This window comes from Anolis carolinensis, chromosome 2 (assembly GCF_035594765.1).
Source record: "Anolis carolinensis isolate JA03-04 chromosome 2, rAnoCar3.1.pri, whole genome shotgun sequence".
Taxonomy (NCBI): Eukaryota; Metazoa; Chordata; class Lepidosauria; order Squamata; family Dactyloidae; genus Anolis; species Anolis carolinensis.
In genome coordinates, this window is record NC_085842.1 from 259,260,676 (window position 1) to 259,266,788 (window position 6,113).

Below are 6,113 nucleotides of genomic sequence, written 5' to 3' on the forward strand. Positions count from 1 at the left end.
TTCTGAGCCTTTAATTAACAAAGTCTTGTATGTAGGCCAATTAGACCATCCTAGAAGTCTTCTTTGTTTGGCTTCCATAGTGGATAGCCATAATGGTGTCTTTAAATAATTTTTTTTATACTTTTGCCAAATTCGTAATAGAGAGGAGCGAATAAAATGGTTTCCAAAATTTTTCTCTTTTCTCTCTCTTTCGTACCAAACGTACGAAAGCCATCCCACTTTTTCAACTGATTTTAAAATGTCCCAGGTTCTCACTCTTCCTCCCACTTTTTATATCCTACCCCTACTATTGTTCTCAGTTTATCCCAGATAGTGCAAATTTTGTTTGAAGTGCAACAGTAGGTTGCACTCAATCAATTCAGGAGGAGGGAGAGAAGATGACAGGCTCCTTCCCTTTCCTGTAGACTCAGGCAAAAGAACTGGTGTAGCCTCTCCAATTGTATGTTCTTCCTTATTAATAACATTTGACATTGTGACCACATTCTTATGTTGCTTGGCCTAATGTGTTGCAGGACTTTATCACACAAGGTTGATGCATTGCAATTAAGGCAGAATAAATTACCTTTGGAAGGGGCTTACTATGTGACATGGTGGCTCTCACATTGAACCTGAACCCATCAATGAATCAAATATACCGTATATACTCGAAGATCAGCTGAGTTTTTCAGCCCTTATTTATGAGCTGAAAAAGCCTCTCCCGACTTATAATCGGGTCAAGGTCAAGGCTGGCAACAGAGCCTGCAGGCTGTTGCTTGCAATATGTGATCTATTTCTCTCTTCTCCCTTATCAGTGTGTTTTCTTTTGCAAAGCCTCCCTCGCTCTTAATCAAGAGAATGTTTTGAAAATAGAAAGACCCTTGCAAGTCAGGAAGAAGAAAAATATATATTCATTAATCTTATGAAAGCATTTCCCCCTAAAATATTTGTTAAACTCTCTTATAGATATATAGGCATTAATCCCTTGCAAGCTTTTGCCATCTCTATGTACCTTTATATGTGTATATATCTATATACATTAATTTTATATATGAATTTGCCCTCATATGTTTGTAGGTCTTTGACAATCCTTTATACATATAGATCCATGTACCTGTGTATCTGTAGTCATATATATACATTATTTTTATATATGAATTTACCTCATATGTTTGCAAGTCTCTGCAAATATCTATATAAAGAGAGATGTCTGGATAGATATGAATATATTCTTACCTACCTATATATAGGGCTTGCAAATATTACAGGGGTAAATGAATACACAAATATCTATAGACATGTCTAGGTAGATATGAAGATATATATATATATATATATATATATATATATATATATATATATATATATATATATGGCTTGCAAATATTGTAGGGGAAATGCACACACACACACACACACAGGGGATTTGCAAACGTTTCAGGGGGAAATGCATATGTGAAATTAGTATCTATAATTATAGTTCTATATCTAGCTCTCCACTGTTTATATAAGCATTGAATGTTTGCCTGTTATTATGTTGGAAGCCGGCCTGAGTCCCCATGGGGAAATAGGATGGGATCCAAATGAAGTTGTTGTTATTATTATTATTATTATTATTATTATTATTATTATTATTATTATTATTATTAGGTTATTATTGATACCATATTGTTTTTGTTGCCCCTACCTTTCCACTTATAGAGCTAGTTTATTGTTTTTCTTTGAAATACAGTAAATATTCAAAAACATTTAACCTATTGATGCCTCGATTAATGAAATGAAATTTTATTGGTATCTATTTTTATTTTGAAATTTACCCATAGCTGCTGCATTTCCCACCATTGGCTTATACTCGAGTCAACAAGTTATCCCAGTTTTTTGTGGTAAAATTAGGTGTCTCGGCTTATATTCGGGTCGGCTTATACTCGAGTATATACGGTAACTGTTCTTTTGCCACTTTTTCCTGTATGATAATGTCTTTACACTGCAGTTCTGATATTGCAAAATGTAGGACGAGAATATCAAAACTATGATTGCACAGTTGTAACATAACAGTGGTAGGGGAAGGAAAAATAGAAAATATGAGACTGGGTGCATGTGCTGGGTAGGGCAAATACAGGTAGCAGGCAAGACTATATGAAAGACTGATTACAGGAACCGACATCAACAAAGTGTTAACATTGCACAATTGCAGCAAGGTGTGAACGTTATCATTCCAATAGTAGGATGTTTCCATCTACTTAAAAACAACAAGATTGCAACAAGAGAGCAGGTTGGTGTGATAAAGTCCCTAGTTTTCATCCATGAAGTGTGGGAGGGAATGTAAGAGTGCAAAAGGTCACCTAAGAAATAAATAACTGACTAATAGAACACATATATGGATGTATACACTGGCCTGTTCAAAGCCACACATGCTATTTTACTTTGGTTAGCACAGAGAATATTTTGGAGGCCTGTTAGGAAAACTTGTCTGGAGTTTTACTTTTCCTTAGCACACTGTGGTTATTCCATTTGCTTCTTAGGAAGAGCAAAAGGACCGATCACTTTGTGGCTTACATTCAGTGAAGTGGGGCCAGTAAAATCTACACTTGAACTGGTTTCTTCTATGTGTTTTTAACAACCTGGGTAAATGCACCATTTTCGCTGCCTTTGCCACAGAAGTGCCTTGAAAGGGATTTGAAGGAAAAGCATTTCTAGGGATTTGTTCTTAGAAGGATGATGTGAAAGGGTGGGGAAGTTTAAGGGAAATTGGAGGATCAAGGTATCCTGAGGTTTGAGACAGCTAAACCATACTAATCCTCACACTGGAGCCTCCTGGCAAAATTCATCAGGCTACTTGGGCAGCCAGTTGTACTGAGAGCCAGAAACAGAGTGAAATTCAGGCAGGAAGACTAGAACGATCAATATCAAGACTGAGGGGCGGGGAAACACTCTCTCAGTTTTGGCACCCCTTCATTGACACTTGCCAAGCACACCCTAAGAATGGCCACACATGTGCTGGTGCCTGTGCCAGAGCACACCAAGGAACAAAATGAAAACAGGAACTCTGTGGACACTGCAATGCCAGCAATAACAGCTACAAAGAAGCCAGAATATAAGGTTAGATGCCTTTGCTTTCCTGTTCCTTTGTTACTTATTTCTTCCAGCAGGTGAAAAAGCATAGCTTTTGTTTCTTCATTTTCAATTAGAGGGAAGGTACACTTATTTTTAGTATAGTATGTCTAAAGCCACACTAGTTTGGAATTGCAACCGAGGAATGGAAATTAGGACACCTGCAATTCAGATTCAATTTTCTGCCATTATCTCTCCAGTCAATTAATTCTTAGATTACCTGCTGAAATGGTGACCTTTTATTACTGGGAGGGAAAAAGGATGAACTAAAACATTTTACCATAATCATATATTGACTTTATAAAGTTGTAATTTTCTAATTTTTCTGTGGTTATATAGCTATGTCCAACAGTCTCAAAATCACTTTGTATTAGCAGCAAAGACAGAGCCATATGGGGCACTTTTAAAAATTTGAATCACGATAAATAGATCAGATTGCAAATTGAGTTATTCTGAGTCAAGCAAGACTTGGTTTTGTATTCTGAGGGCTTATGTTTTTCTCCAGCTATGTCTAGTGTTCAAGAATCCTTGAACCAGGCATAGACTTTGCTGCCCAACTAAGATTCCCATTTGCACACTGAAACTATTTTGGCACTTAAAATTCAAGTCAAATGCTTACAAATGTATAAACTAGGGATGGAGAACTGTAGAAGTCTAAGGGGTCATATTAGCTCCCCAGATGATCTTAGAAGGTCACCCTACTATCACATTCTCACCTACAGAATCAAACATATTTTTTTGCTTCCAAATGATCTCAAACACTTTTAGGAGCCATTTGGGAAATAAATGAAAATCACTTTCTGTGCACTTTCTGTTTTAAAGCCTTTTTTCTGGGTCTAAAATGATATGGGGAGCCAAAAGATATGGTGAAAATGCTTTCATGCCTTCTAGAGACACTTGAGGACAATTTTGAGCCCTGGGGACCTTCTGTAGGACATACAGCCTGTGGGTTACACTTTGTCCTCCCTGATTTGAAGATACAATCTTCGCTTCCCAGAATTTCAGCAGATGTTGCATGTTGTGGAAATCCCTCTTTCACACAACCATTAAAGACCCAGGAGGTCTCTTCAGTTTTCAGTCATTAAGTCAGATATTAGTTGCCATAAGTGGATGCTACGAAAGTGAATATGTTTTCCCAATATGAAGACATGTTTCTTAGTAGTGTATATTTATAACCCTAATCAATAAACCCCTCACTTATTTGTCTCTTTTCTAAACTAAAAAGCTCTAAATGAATTCCTATAGAAAAGGGTCCAAGGAGACATCTGCAAAGGCTAATCATATTGCCAGTTAATATTAAGTTACTCCTGCTACATTCTTAATTAAAGCAATGGGATTGTCATGACCAAATTGTTTTATTGATCTCTATGAGACTGAAGCATGAGTAACAGCCTGGATTCAACCTGCTATGTGCTGTTTTAAACTCCTTTCTGGATAATTTACAAAGAGATAAATAAATCTCTTTGTCTACTGTTGTAGCATAAATGTTCACAACAAGTTTTCGTCCCAGTTCCAGAAATCACCTGAATATAATCTTTGTGGTTTACTGAATTAGTCCCATTATCCTTTTTAACAGCTGTGTCCAGCTGAAGGCATATTGAGTCACACTGTCTGTAAACAGATGTAAAATTGAAGGGAATCAGATCCTTTTTCACAAAATGCTTGTTACTCTCTTATTATTTAATGATCAGATTAATTGCAAATAAACTAGCAGAACACCAATCTCACTATTTCATGTGAAAAGGTTGAGAAGTTTTTTAAAAAAGAGTTCAAACCAAAGGACAAGATCTAAACTGTAGATGTGTTTTTGATTATACAGAGGATTGTATTACAATTTCTCTCCAATTTGATCTACAAATTATTATATGTTTAAGTTTCACTCAACTTTTTCATACATCTGCGTGATGGTATATCTTTTTGTATAAGTTAATTGAAAGTGACCTAGAGTAAATTGGAGTGATACAACAAAACAGTACTTTTAAATATAACTGGGTATCATAGGAAACATCTGTGTTCAGTTAAGAAATCATAAGAACCCTTTGTTTTACAGTAGGTCATGTTCTTTGTACTAAAATGAACTTTTGTTCTGGCAGTAGACTGATGGTGTTAACAGTGTTTAATTAGGTGGCTTTCCAAGCTTGTATACCCGCTTGCCTCTATCATTCTTTGCCAATAGTTTAGTGTTATTACAATCCCAAAATCATTCCAGGAAAAGATATTTGTAGTGTACCATGCTATACATCCATCTCTCATCTGCAGAAACCCATTCAAATTCAGAGGAATGTCGTAGTCTGTGCATATTTAAACAGTATCCATATAGTGACAAAACAACAAATGGCAGAAAGAAAACGTATTGGGTAAATACTCCAAGTGTAAGATCTCAGCATGGGACGTCCATCTCGTACAGTGTCCCAGGATACCCATGTAAAGATATCAAACACATGTAAAGCCACAACCTAAACAAAATGGACACACTTGAAATAAAAGGCAACTATACCTTAACATAATATAACTGAAAGTGATAAAGATATCTTAAAGTAACACAGCTGAAAGTGAAATGTTATATAAAATTCTGTTTTCTTTTTACAATAGACTAATTTATATGTATACTGCATGCATCTATATACTCTGGTTCGAAAACACACCAGAGGGAAAGATTAATGCAGCCAGTGGGAATTGCGGCTTCCACATCAATGAGGAAGTGAACCTAATATGGGTTTTGATCTGAAATCCAAAGGAGCTATCTAAATTGCTTCAAGGTGTTTTATTCAAGGTGATTGCAGGCTAGGGTTCATCATCCTGGATGCCTCCTTTAAAGTTCAGACTAAAACCCATAGGTGATTCAACACTCCACTGAAATGGGAGGCACCATTCAACAATGCCTCAGGTAAAAGAGGATTAATTTGGAACAAAGCAGGTAAACCCTGCTTTATCCTGAATTAATTAGATACCCTATTAGATTCGGGTCTTCCTGAAAGGCTGGGTCTAATGAGGTATGGCTTTCGTCATCCCAGGAGTCAGTCCCC

The 6,113-nt window shown here is 36.4% G+C and overlaps 1 non-coding gene across 1 annotated transcript; it reads right to left on the minus strand.

Annotated features, from left to right (window-relative positions):
• Window positions 1–2,870: 2,870 nt before the first annotated feature.
• Window positions 2,871–2,946, minus strand: mir5415 (microRNA mir-5415). The gene has a single exon (NR_130015.1). It is a non-coding gene; the product is annotated as a microRNA mir-5415 (primary transcript).
• Between the last annotated feature and the right edge of the window lie 3,167 nt (window positions 2,947–6,113).